Source organism: Eubalaena glacialis, chromosome 10, assembly GCF_028564815.1.
Source record: "Eubalaena glacialis isolate mEubGla1 chromosome 10, mEubGla1.1.hap2.+ XY, whole genome shotgun sequence".
Classification (NCBI taxonomy): domain Eukaryota; kingdom Metazoa; phylum Chordata; class Mammalia; order Artiodactyla; family Balaenidae; genus Eubalaena; species Eubalaena glacialis.
In genome coordinates, this window is record NC_083725.1 from 38235063 (window position 1) to 38249324 (window position 14262).

General features: G+C 35.5%; 1 protein-coding gene across 3 annotated transcripts in view; it reads right to left on the reverse strand.

Annotated features, from left to right (window-relative positions):
* Positions 1–14262, reverse strand: part of GRIA4 (glutamate ionotropic receptor AMPA type subunit 4) — a 519215-nt gene that overhangs the window by 114910 nt on the left and 390043 nt on the right. The window lies entirely within an intron of this gene.

Genomic DNA, 14262 nt, shown 5'->3' on the forward strand with positions numbered 1-14262 from the left:
AACATTAAGAATAAAATACTTAGGAATAAACCTATCTAAGGAGAAAAATGACCTGTATGCAGAAAACTATAAGACACTGATGAAAGAAATTAAAGATGATCCAAACAGATGGAGACATATACCATGTTCTTGGATGGGAAGAATCAAAATTGTGAAAATGAATATACTACCCAAAGCAATCTACAGATTCAATGCAATCCCTATCAAACTACCACTGGCATTTTTCACGGAGCTAGTACAAAAAATTTCACAATTTGTATGGAATCACAAAAGACCCCGAATAGCCAAAGCAATCTTGAGAAAGAAAAACGGAGCTGGAGGAATCAGTCTCCCTGACTTCAGACTATACTACATATCTACACAAATCAAGACAGTATGGTACTGCACAAAAACAGAAACATAGATCAATGGAACAGGGTAGAAAGCCCAGAGATAGACCCACGTATATATGGTCACCTAACTTATGACAAAAAGGCAAGAACATACAATAGAGAAAAGACAGACTCTTCAATAAGTTGTGCTGGGAAAACCAGACATGTAAAAGAATGAAATTAGAACACTCCCTAACACCACACACAAAAATAAACTCAACATGGATTAATGACCTAAATGTAAGGCTAGACACTATAAAACTCTGAGAGGAAAACATAGGCAGAATACTTTATGCCATAAATCACAGCAAGATCCTTTTTTGACCCACCTCCTAGAGAAAAGGAAATAAAAACAAAAATAAACAAATGGGACCTAGTGAAACTTAAAAGCTTTTGCACAGCAATGGAAATCATAAACAAGATGAAAAGACAACCCCCAGGATGGGAGAAAATATTTGCAAATGAAGCAACTGACTAAGTAGTAATCTCCAAAATACACAGCAGTTCATGCAGCTCAATATCAAGAAAACAAACAACCCAATCCAAAAATAGGGGGAAGACCTAAATAGATATTTCCAAAGAAGATATACAGATTGCCAACAAACATATGAAATGATGCTCAACATCACTAGTCATTAGAGAAGTGCAAATCAAAGCCACAATGCGGTTTCACGTCACACCAGTCAGAATGGCCATCATCAAAAAATCTACAAACAATAAATGTTCGAGTGGATGTGGAGAAAAAGGAACCATATTTCACTGTTGGTGGGAATGTAAATTGATACAGCCACTATAGAGAACAGTATGGAATTTCCTTAAAAAACTAAAAATAGAACTACAATATGACCCAGCGTTCCCACTACTGGGCATATACCCTGAGAAAACCATAATTCAAAAAGAGACATGCACCACAATGTTCATTGCAGCACTATTTACAGTAGCCAGGACATGGAAGCAACCAAAGTGTCCATCAACAGATGAATGGATAAAGAGATGTGGCACATATATACAATGGAATATTACTCAGCCATAAAAAGAAATGAAATTGAGTTATTTGTAGTGAGGTGGATGGATCTAGTCTGTCATACAGAGTGAAGTAAGTCAGAAAGAGAAAAACAAATACCGTATGTTAACACATATATATGGAATATAAAACAAAAAACAAAAAAAGGCTCTGAAGAACCTAGGGGCAGGACAGGAATAAAGACACAGACGTAGAGAATGGACTTGAGGACACAGGGAGGGGGAAGGGTAAGCTGGGACGAAGTGAAATGCTAGCATTGACATATATACACTACCAAATGTAAAAATGCTAGTGGGAAGAAGCTGCATAGCACAGGGAGTTCAGCTCACTGCTTTGTGACCACTTAGAGAGGTGGGATAGGGAGGGTGGGAGGGAGGCACAAGAGGGAGGGTATATGGGGATATATGTACATGTATAGCTGATTAACTTTGTTATACAGCAGAAATTAACACAACATTGTAAAGCAATTATACTCCAATAAAGATGTTTATATGGAACCACAAAAGACCCAGAATTGCCAAAGCAATCCTGAGGAAAATGATTAAAGCTGGAAGTACAACCCTTCCACACTTCAGACTATAGTGCAAAGTTCCAGTAAACAAAGTAGTGTGGTATTGGCACAAAGACAGACATATAAATTAATGGAACAGAATATAGAGCCCAGATATAAACCTATGCATCTACTGTCAATTAATCTATGACAAAGAAGGGAAGAATATACAATGGAGAAGACAGTCTCTTTATCAAGTGCTGTTGGGAAAACTGAATAGCTACATGTAATTCAATGAAATTAGAACACTCTCTCACACCATATACAAAAATAAACTCAAAATGGTTTAAAGACCTAAATGTAAGACAGGACACTACAAACTCCTAGAAGAGAACACAGGCAAAACAGTCTTTGACATGAATCATAGTAATATTTTCCTTGATCAGTCTCCCAAAGGAAAAACATATAAAAGCAAAAATAAACAAATCAGACCTAATCAAACTTAAAAGCTTTTGTGAAGCAAAGGAAACCATCAGCAAAATGAAAAGACAACCTATGGAATGGGAGAAAATATTTTCAAATGATGCAACTGACAAGAGGTTAATATGCAGAATATACCCACAGTTTATACCTACAGCTTAATATCTGAAAAATAAACAACCCAATCAAAAATTGGACAGAAGACCTAAATAGACATTTTTTCCAAAGAAGACATACAGATGACCAATAGGCACATGAAAACATGCTCAACATCACTAATTATTAGAAAGATGCAAATCAAAATCTCATTGAGATATCATCTCACATCACGCTATCATCAAAAAATCTACAAATAATAATTGCTGGAAAGAGTTTGGACACTATTTGTAGGAATGTAAATTGGTGCAACCACTATGGAAAACAGAATAAATATTCCTTGAAAAACTAAAAATAGAACTACCATAAGATATAGAAATCCCTCTCCTGGGCACATATCCAGAAAAAAAAAAAAAACAAAAAACAAACAACTCTAATTCAAGAAGATACATGCAGCCCAATGTTCATAGCAGCACTATTTCCAATAGTCAAGACATGGAAACAACCCATGTGTCCATCAACAGACAACTGGCTTAAAATATATGGAATATATATATATACACAATGTAAAATTACTCAGCCATAAAAAGAATGATATAATGCCATTTGCAGCAACATGGATGGACCTAGAGAATATTATGCTTAGTGAAGTAAGTCAGACAGCAAAAAGACATATACTATATGATATCACTTATATGAGGAATCTAAAAAAGAATACAAATGAATCTATATAGAAAACAGAAATGGACTCACAGACATAGAAAAGAAACTTATGTTTATCAAAGTGTAGAGGGAAGGGGAAGAAACAAATTAGGAGTATGGGATTAATGGATACAAAACTACTATATATAAAATAGATAAGCAACAAGTATTTACTGTATAGCACAGGGAATTACATTCAATAATTCATAATAACCTATAATGGAATATAATCTGCAAAAAACCCCGCACCTAAATCACTATGCTGTACACCTGAAATTAACACAATATTGTAAATGAACTATACTTCAATTATAAAAATAATATGCTTGTAAATTCATGATATAATTTTAAACATCCCATATTGATGTTTGCCTTGCTTCATTCTTCTCTTTTTGTTAAATATGAATTGGACTTCATACTTTCTATTTTGATTTTCAACTTTATGACTAGAGAATATTTGAAACTTTCTGGAATATTTGTAACCTTCAGTAACCAGTAAGACTTTTTATTTTAAGAATTAGTTCTTACTATTCTCATTAAATCAGTATTTTTTCAACTGTATTGAGGGATACATGACAAATAAAATTGCAATATATTCTAACTGTACAATTGATGATTTGATATGTGTATACACTGTGAAAGATACCCACCATCAATTTAATTAACACACCGAACACTTCACATTTTTTTTGATGAGAACAAAAGTTCTACTCTTTTAGCAAATTTCAATAACACAATATTATGAAGTATAATGACCATGTTATACCATTTTTTTTATATATATATAATATATTTATCCATTTATCCATTTAGATAATAGCCACCCTAACGAGTTTGAGGTTTGAGGTGGTATCTCATTGGGGTTTTGATTTGCATTTCTGTGATGATTAATGATGTTGAGCATCTTTCCATATACTGTTGATAATTTGTCTTGTTTGGAAAAATGTCTTAGGTCATTTGCCCATTTTTAAATTACTTGCTTTTTGCTATTCAGTTGTAGGAATTCCTAGTATATTTTCAATATTAACCTTTTATTTGATATGTGGTTTGCAAATATTTTCTACCATTCAGTAGATTGTCTTTTTATTTTGTTGATGGTTTCCTTTGCTGTGTAGAAGTTTTTCATTTGATGTAGTCCCACTTATTTCGTTTTCTTTTTTTTTTTTTTTTGCTTGTGCTTTAGGTATCAGATCCAAAAACTCATTGCCAGGACCAATGTCAAAGGGATTACCCCCCTAGCTTTTCTTCTAGGAGTTTTACAGTTTCAGATCTTATTTTCAATAATCCATTTTATATAGTATAAAGGTCCATTTTCATTCTTTTGCATGTGAATATTCAGTTTTCTCAACATTATTTATTGAAGAGACTAACCTTTCCTCATTGTATATTCTTCACTCGTTTGTTGAAAGTTAAGTGACCATGTATGCTAGGGTTTATTCCTGAGCTCTATATTCTGTTCCATTTATCTATGTGTCTGTTTTTATTCCAATACAATATTGATTTGATTACTGTAGCTTTGTAATAGAGTGTGAAATCAGGAAATGTAATGCCTCCAGCTGTTCTTAATTTTTCTTTCTGAGAGTTTTCTGTTATTGTATAGAAACACAACAGAGTTTTCTATATTAATTTCGTATCCTGCAAATTGACTGAAGTCATTTATTCTAAAATTTTTTGTTGGAATCTTTTTTGGTGAATTTTTCTATCAATACTATAATGTCATCTATGTACAGACAATTTTACTTCTTCCTTTCTAATTTGAATTCCTTTTATTTATTTATTTTTTGGCTCATTGCTCGGTCTAGGACTTCAGTACTATATTGAAAAATAGTGGTGAGAGATTGAATCAAGATGGCGGAGTAGAAGGACGTGCACTCACTCCCTCTTGCAAGAGCACCAGAATCACAACTAACTGCTGAGCAGTCATTGACAGGAGGACACTGGAACTCACCATAAAGGATACCCCACATCCAAAGACAAAGGGGAGGCCACAGTGAGATGGTAGAAGGGGTGCAATCACAATAAAATCAAATCCCATAACTGCTGGGTGGGTGACTCACAAACTGGAGAACACTTATACCACAGGAGTTACCCACTGGAGTGAAGGTGCTGAGCCCCACGTCAGGCTTCCCAGCTTGGGGGTCTGGCAATGGGAGGAGGAATTCCTAGACAGTCAGATTTTGAAGGTTGGTGGGATTTGATTGCAGGACCTTGACCAGACAGGGGGAAACAGAGACTCCATTCTTGGAGGACAAACACAGGGTGGTGTGAGTATCGGGACCAGGGGAAGGAGCAGTGACCCCATAGGAGACAGAACCAGACCTGCCTGCTAGTGTTGGGGGGTCTCCTGCAGAGGCAGGGGGTGTCTGTGTCTCACTGTGGGGACAGAGACACTGGCAACAGAAGTTCTGGAAGTACTCCTTGGTGTGAGCCCTCCCAGAGTCCACCATTAGCCCCACCAAAGAGCCTGGGTAAGCTACATTGTTGGGTCGCCTCAGGCCAAACAAACCAACAGGGAGGGAACCCAGACCCACCCATCAGCAGACAAGCAGATTAAGGTTTTACTGAGCTCTGCCCACCAGAGCAACAGCCAGCTCTACCCACCACCAGTCCCTCCCATCAGGAAACTTGCACAAGGCTCTTAGATAGCCTCACCCACCAGAGGGCAGACAGTAGAAACAAGAACTACAATCTTGCAGGCTGCGGAACAAAAACCACATTCACAGAAAGATAGAAAAGATGAAAAGGCAGAGGGCTATGTACCAGATGAAGGAACAAGATAAAACCCCAGGAAAACAACTAAATGAAGTGGAGATAGGCAACCTTCCAGAAAAAGAATTCAGAATAATGATAGTGAAGATGATCCAGGACCTCAAAAAAGAATGGAGGCAAAGATCGAGAAGATGCAAGAAATGTTGAACAAAGACCTAGAAGAATTAAAAAACAAACAAACAGAGATGAACAATGCAATAACTGAAATGAAAGCTACACTACAAGGAATCAATAGCAGAATAACTGAGGCAGAAGAACGGATAAGTGACCTGGAAGACAGAATGGTGGAATTCACTGCTGTGGAACAGAATAAAGAAAAAAGAATGAAAAGAAATGAAGACAGCCTAAGAGACCTCTGGGACAACATTAAATGCAACATCATTCACATTATAGGGGTCCCAGAAGGAGAAGAGAGAGAGAAAGGACCAGAGAAAATATTTGAATAGATTATAGTTGAAAACTTCCCTAACTTGGGAAAGGAAATAGCCACCCAAGTCTAGGAAGTGCAGAGAGTCCCATACAGGATAAACCCAAGGAGAAACACACCAAGACACATAGTAATCAAATTGGCAAAAATTAAAGACAAAGAAATATTATTAAAAGCAGCAAGGGAAAAATGACAAATAACATAAAGGGGAACTCCCATAAGGCTAACAGCTGATTTCTCAGCAGAAACTCTACAAACCAGGAGGGAGTGACATGACATATTTAAAGTGATGAAAGGGAAGAACCTACAACCAAGATTACTCTACCCAGCAAGGATGTCATTCAGATTTGATGGAGAAATCAAAAGCTTTACAGACAAGCAAAAGCTAAGAGAATTCAACACCACCAAAACAGCTCTACAACAAATGCTAAAGGAACTTCTCTAAGTGGGAAATACAAGAGAAGAAAAGAACCTACAAAAACAACTCAAAATAAATAAGAAAATGGTAATAGGAACATACATATTGATAAATACCTTAAACGTGAATGGATTAAAAGCTCCAACCAAAAGACACAGGCTCGCTGAATGGATACAAAAACAAGACCCGTATATATGCTGTCTACAAGCAACCCACTTCAGACCTAGGGACACATACAGACTGAAAGTGTGGGGATGGAAAAAGATATTCCATGCAAATGGAAATCAAAAGAAAGTTGGAGTAGTAATATTCATATCAGGTAAATAGACTTGAAAATAAAGAATGTTACAAGAGACAAGGAAGGACACTACATAATGATCAAGGGATCAATCCAACAAGAAGATATAACAATTATAAACATATATCCACCCACCATAGGAGCACCTCAATACATAAGGCAAATGTTAACAGCTATAAAAGAGGAAATCGACAGTGACACAATAATAGTGGGGGACTTTAACACCTCACTTGCACCAATGGACAGATCATCCAAACAGAAAATTAATAAGGAGACACAAGCGTTAAATGACACAATAGACCAGAGAGATTTAATTGATATTTACAGGACATTCCATCCAAAAACAGCAGATTACACTTTCTTCTCAAGTGCGCACGGAATATTCTCCAGGATAGATCACATCTTGGTTCACAAATCAAGACTCAGTAAATTTAAGAAAATGGAAATCATATCAAGCATCTTTTCTGACCACAATGCTGTGTGGTTAGAAATCACTTACAGGGAAAAACAAGTAAAAAACACAAACACATGGAGGCTAAAGAATACGTTACTAAATAACCAAGAGATCACTGAGGAAATCAAAGAGGAAACCAAAACATACCTAGAGACAAATGACAAGGAAAACACGACAATCCACAACCTATTGGGTGCAGCAAAAGCAGTTCTCAGAGGGAAGTTTATAGCAATACAATCCTACTTCAAGAAACAAAAAACATCTCAAATAAACAATCTAACCTTACACCGAAAGGAACTAGAGAAAGAAGAACAAACAAAACCCAAAGTTAGTAGCAGGAAAGAAATCATAAAGATCAGAGCAGAAATAAATGAAATAGAAACAAAGAAAACAATAGCAAAGATCAATAAAACTAAAAGCTGGTATTTTGAGAAGAAAAACAAAATTGATAAATCATTAGCCAGACTCATCAAGAAAAAGAGGGAGAGGACTCAAAACAATAAGATTAGAAAGGAAAAAGGAGAAGTTACAACAGACACTGCAGAAATACAAAGCATCCTCAGAGACTACTACAAGCAACTGAATGCCAATAAAATGGACAATCTGGAAGAAATGGACACATTCTTAGAAAGGAATAAGCTTCCCAGACTGAACCAGGAAGGAACAGAAAATATGAACAGAGCAATGACAAGTAATGAAATTGAAACTGTGATTAAATATCTTCCAACAAACAAAAGTCCAGGACCAGATGGCTTCACAGGTGAATTCTATCAAACATTTAGAGAAGAGCTAACACCCATCCTTCTCAAAGTCTCCCAAAACATTGCAGAGGAAGGAGCACTCCCAAACTCATTCTATGAGGCCACCATCACCATGATACCAAAACCAGACAAAGATACTACAAAAAAAGAAAATTACAGACCAATATGACTGATAAATATAGATGCAAACATCCTCAACAAATGTTAGCAAACAGAATCCAACAACACATTACAAGGATCATACACCATGATCAAGTGGGATTTATCCCAGGGATGCAAGGATTCTTCAATATATGCAAATCAATCAATGTGATACACCATATTAACAAATTGAAGAAGAAAAACCATATGATCATCTCAATAGATACAGAAAAAGCTTTTGACAAAATTTAGCACCCATTTATGATAAAAACTCCAGAAAGTGGGCATAGGGGGAACCTACCTCAACATAATAAAGGCCATATACTACAAACCCACAGCAAACATCATTCTCAATGGTGAAAAACTGAAAGCATTTTCTCTAAGATCAGGAACGAGACAAGGATGTCCACTCTCACCACTATTATTCAACATAGTTCTGGAAGTCCTAGCCATGGCAATCAGAGAAGAAAAAGAATTAAAAAGAATACAAATTGGAAAAGAAGAAGTAAAACTGTCACTGTTTGCAGATTACATGATACTATACATAAAGAATCCTAAAGATGCCACCAGAAAGTTACTAGAGCTAATCAATGAATTTGGTAATGTTGCAGGATACAAAATTAAAGCACAGAAATCTCTTGCATTCCTATCCACTAATGATGAAAAATCTGAAAGAAAAATTAAGGAAACACTCCCACTTACCACTGCAACAAAAAGAATAAAATACCTAGGAATAAACCTACCTAGGGAGACAAAAGACCTGTATGCAGAAAACTATAAGACACGGATGAAAGAAATTAAAGATGATACAAACAGATGGAGACATATGTCATGTTCTTGGATTGGAAGAATCAAGACTGTGAAAATGACTATACTACCCAAAGCAATCTACAGATTCAATGCAATCCTTATCAAATTACCAATGGCATTTTTTACAGAACTAGAACAAAAAATCTTAAAATTTGTATGGAGGTACAAAAGACCCCGAATAGCCAAAGTGGTCTTGATGGAAAAAAACGGAGCTGGAGGAATCAGACTCCCTGACTTCAGACTATACTACAAAGCTACAGTAATCAAGACAATATGGTACTGGCACAAAAACAGAAATATAGATCAATGGAACAGGATAGAAAGCCCAGAGATAAACCCACGCACCTATGGTCAACTAATCTATGATAAAAGAGGTAAGGATATACAATGGAGAAAAGACAGTGTCTTCAATAAGTGGTGCTGGGAAAACTGGACAGCTACATATAAAAGAATGAAATTAGAATACTCCCTAACACCATACACAAAAATAAACTCAAAATGGATTAGAAACTTAAATGTAAGACCAGACACTATAAAACCCTTAGAGGAAAACTTAGGAAGAACACTCTTTGACATAAATCACAGCAAGATCTTTTTTGATCCATTTCCTAGAGTAATGGAAATGAAAACAAAAATAAACAAATGGGACCTAATGAAACTTAAAAGCTTTTGCACAACAAAGGAAAGTACAAACAAAACGAAAAGACTCCCCTCAGAATGGGAGAAATATTTGCCAATGAATCAACGGACAAAGGATTAATCTCTAAAATATATAAACAGCTCGTGCAGCTTAATATTAAAAAAACAAACAACCCAATCCAAAAATGGGCAGAAGACCTAAATAGACATTTCTCCAAAGAAGACACATAGATGGCTAAGAGGCACATGAAAAGCTGCTGAACATCACTAATTATTATAGTAATGCATATCAAAACTACACTGAGATATCACCTCACACTGGTTAGAATGGGCATCATCAGAAAATCTACAAACATCAAATTCTGGAGAGGGTGTGGAGAAAAGGGAACCCCCTTGCACCGTTGGTGGGAATGTAAATTGATACAGCCACTATGGAGAACTGTATGGAGGTTCCTTAAAAAAACTAAAAGTAGAATTACTATATGACTCAGCAATCCCACTACTGGGCATATACCCAGAGAAAACCATAATTCAAAAAGACACACATACTCCAATGTTCATTGCGGCACTATTTACAATAGCCAGGACATGGAAGCAACCTAAATGCACATTGACAGATGAATGGATAAAGAAGATATGGTACATATATACAATGGAATATTGCTCAGCCAGAAAAAGGAACGAAATTGGGTCATTTGTAGAGACGTGGGTGGATCTAGAGACTGTCATACAGAGTGAAATAAGTCAGAAAGAGAAAAACAAATATCGTATATTAATGCATATATGTGGAACCTAGAAAAATGGTACAGATGAACCAGTTTGCAGGGCAGAATTTGAGACACAGATGTAGAGAACAACCGTATGGACACCAAGGGGGGAAGTGGTGGGAGTGGGTGGTGGTTGTGGTGTGATGAATTGGGAGATTGTGATTGACTTATATACACTATTATGTATAAAATGGATAACTAATAAGAACCTGCTGTATAAAAAAATAAAATAAAATTCAAAAAGAAAGAAAGAAAGAAAGAAAGAAAGAAAGAAAGAAAGAAAGAAAGAAAGAAAGAAAGAAAGAAAGAAAGAAAGAAAGAAAGGAAGGAAGGAAGAAAGAAAGAAAAAAAATAGTGGTGAGAGAAGACATCCTCATCTTAAAGGAAAAGCTTTCAGCTTTTCAACATTAGGTATGATGTTAGATGTGGGCTTGTCATACATGGCCTTTGTTATAGTGCAGTATGTTCCTTCTATACTCAGGTTCTTGAGATTTTTTTTATCATGAGATGATGTGAATTATGTCAAAGCTTTTTCTGCCTCTATTGAGATGATCATATGATTTTTATTCTTTTCGTAATGTGGTGCATCACATTGGTCAGTTCGCCAATATCAAACCATCCTTGCATCTCTGGGCAAATCCCTCTTGATCTTGATATGATCTTCATTCGATCCTTTTAATGTACTGTTTAATTTGGTTTGTTAATATTTTGTAGAGGATTTTTGCATCTATGTTCAACAATCAGTCTGAAATTTACTTTTTTTGTAGTGTCATTGTCTGGCTTTGGTATCAGTGTAATGTTGGCCTTGAAAATTAATTTGGAAGTGTTCTCTCTGCTTCTATTTATTGGAATAATTTAAAAAGTTTTGGTAATTATTCTTGTTTAAATGTTTGGTAGAAATTATCCATGAAGCCATATGGTCCTGGACTTTTTTGTGGGGGAGTGATTTGGTTACTGATTCAAACTCCTCTCCTGTTATTGGTTAGTTCAGATTTTCCTTTTAATTATAATTCATGCTTGATATGTTTTATGTTTCTAGGTATTTATTCATTTCTTCTAGGGTATATAATTTGTGGGTGTTATTGTTCATAGTAGTTTCTTATGACCTTTAGTATTTGTGTGGTATTAGTTGCAATTGATCTTCTTACCTTTATGATTTTTAAAAGTTTTCTTTTTCCTTTGTCTAGTTAAAGATTTGCCAATTTTGTTTATCTTTTCCAAAAACTACCTTCATTGATATTTTCTATTGTCTTTTTAGTCTCTATTTCATTTGTCTCCACTTTGATCTTTGTTATTTCCTTCCTTCACCTAAATTTGAACTTAGTTTGTTCTCATTTTTCTAGTTCCTGAGGTATAAAGTTCTTTATTTGATTTCTCTATTTTGATTTAATGTTGGCATCTATTTCTGTAAACTTCCCTTTTAGAACTGCTTTAGGTGTATTCCATATGTTCTGGTATGGTATGTTTCCATTTCCAATTGCATTTGTCTCAAGGTACTTTTTTATTTCACTCTTGATTTCTTCTTTGACCCAATGGTTGTCAGGAGCATTTGGCTAATCTCCACATATTTGTAGATTTTCCAGTTTTTTTCTTGTAATGAATTTCTAGTTTCACACCATTGTGGTCATGTGGATGCATGCCCCATTGGCTTTTGGACCTAGGTGTTTTTGAGGGGCTGTCTCTTGAGTGGCAACCTTAAAAACTGAGGTGCTAAACATGTGGTCCAAATCCTTTGCTCTTCATGTAGAAGCTGAGAGTTGGGGATTCCCTTCCGATTGTATGGCACTATGCTGGGAGTAGTGTTTATGGAAAGAGTGTGTCTCACCCTTTCCAACCCATTTCTATGTGGGTGTTTTCTTAGCTGCCCGATGTGTAGGAGTTGCTCAGCTAGTTTCTGGATTTTTCTCAGAGGAATTGCTCTGTATGTGTGTCTGTGGGAGGAAGGGAGTTCAAGAGCTTCCCTTGTCTCCATCGTAATCCCTCCAACTAAATCAGTCTTTTCTACTTCATACGTTGTTACTTAGTCATTATATAGATAACTTGAATGTGATGCCATCTACTAAGGCTGTTTAATACAGGCTGTTATAGCCATTAGGATATTATAACTGTTAATTCTTTTAATTTTGTATTGGTATGTCAATGTCAGCAATTCCGTTCTGGCATGATAATCTGTAACATATTGTCTTTTTTTTTTCCTTCTGAATTCCATTGTTTGGAAAGAATAGATGGTATTAAAACCTTCTATTTGCTAGAGTCTCCTTGCATAATGCCATTGTGACATTATAAGTCACATCAATAAATGTCTCTCTTTTTCTCTTATGGTGATTAATATCAGGATATATTTGCTTTAAGATTTATATTTTTATAAAATATGTTAAAACATCCAGACTACAGGCCTACTAAAAGCAATGGAAAAAACAAGTAAAAATTTCTCAGTATTTTCATGATACTATTAAGTAACAAAATTATACTTTATGCAAGAAACACAACACAATAAGACTTTACACTGCATTTTAGTATCTCAACTCCATAGTGAAACCTAGTTCATTAAAGACTTAAAATTCCTGTCTCAAAGTGTGATGGCCCACTTGCCACATGAAAGGAGTGGATGAATATGAATCTGTTTTGCAGCCTTTTGTTCTTTCCCTGCTTTGAGCACAAGATCCTCACCAAAGAAATATGTGGTGGGAAAAGAGAAAAAGGAGAACACATTCTTAACTTCTCTAGGATAAACCACTTTTGAGATCAAGCCCTTAGGGCAGATCTGATACTGCCCTATTTATCAGGGTACTCTGATAAATCAAGGAGAATGGCCCTCTGTATGGTCAGTTTTCCCCCACACTTGCAAAGTTAACAAGAGATACTTGAGCCTTGCCAAGAAATCTAAAAGGACTTGACTTACACCTTTAAGAATTTTATACTAATGCCTGTATCTTGTACAATAAACATCTATATATATGTGAAAAGTTGACACTATTAAAATAATTTGGATTACTTCCAACAAAAACTTTCTTAAATAGCCATTTCAAGCTTGTTTTTCATAAAATTAAAAAACATGGGTCATCAGTTTTAATCATTCTTGTAATACCCCTAAGTATTGGCAATCTTCATCCGTAGAGTAGCATATTTATCATTCACACAGACAAAAGGCCATTATCTAATTTGCCAAGTAATATCATAGTAAAACAAACATTATAATTAGCTTTAAAGGTCACTATGGCAGATATCAAGCTTATCTGCACCAAAATATATTGAATTAGAAATATAATGATCACTGTGATTAATGAAATACAATTGTTTTTAAGGAAAGACAAGAAAAATTTAACATAAAATTTTTTCACCATTTGAGCTACCACCTCCTCCCCTTTTTTTGTGCATCTGCATTATACATTAATACATTAGCTAGATCCCCTTAGAAGACCCAGGAATGCCTACTCACAAAAAAAAAAAAAAAGAAAGAAAAAGAAAAAAAGAAGCAATTTCCTCCTGGCACCAGCAAGGTAACTACTTAGGAGATTAGGAGATAACATTCCTTTCTCAGTCCTGTAAGGGATCACAATGACCCACTATTGCCTTGTTGGACTATGTAAACTGTCAATATGTTACTTTGATTCA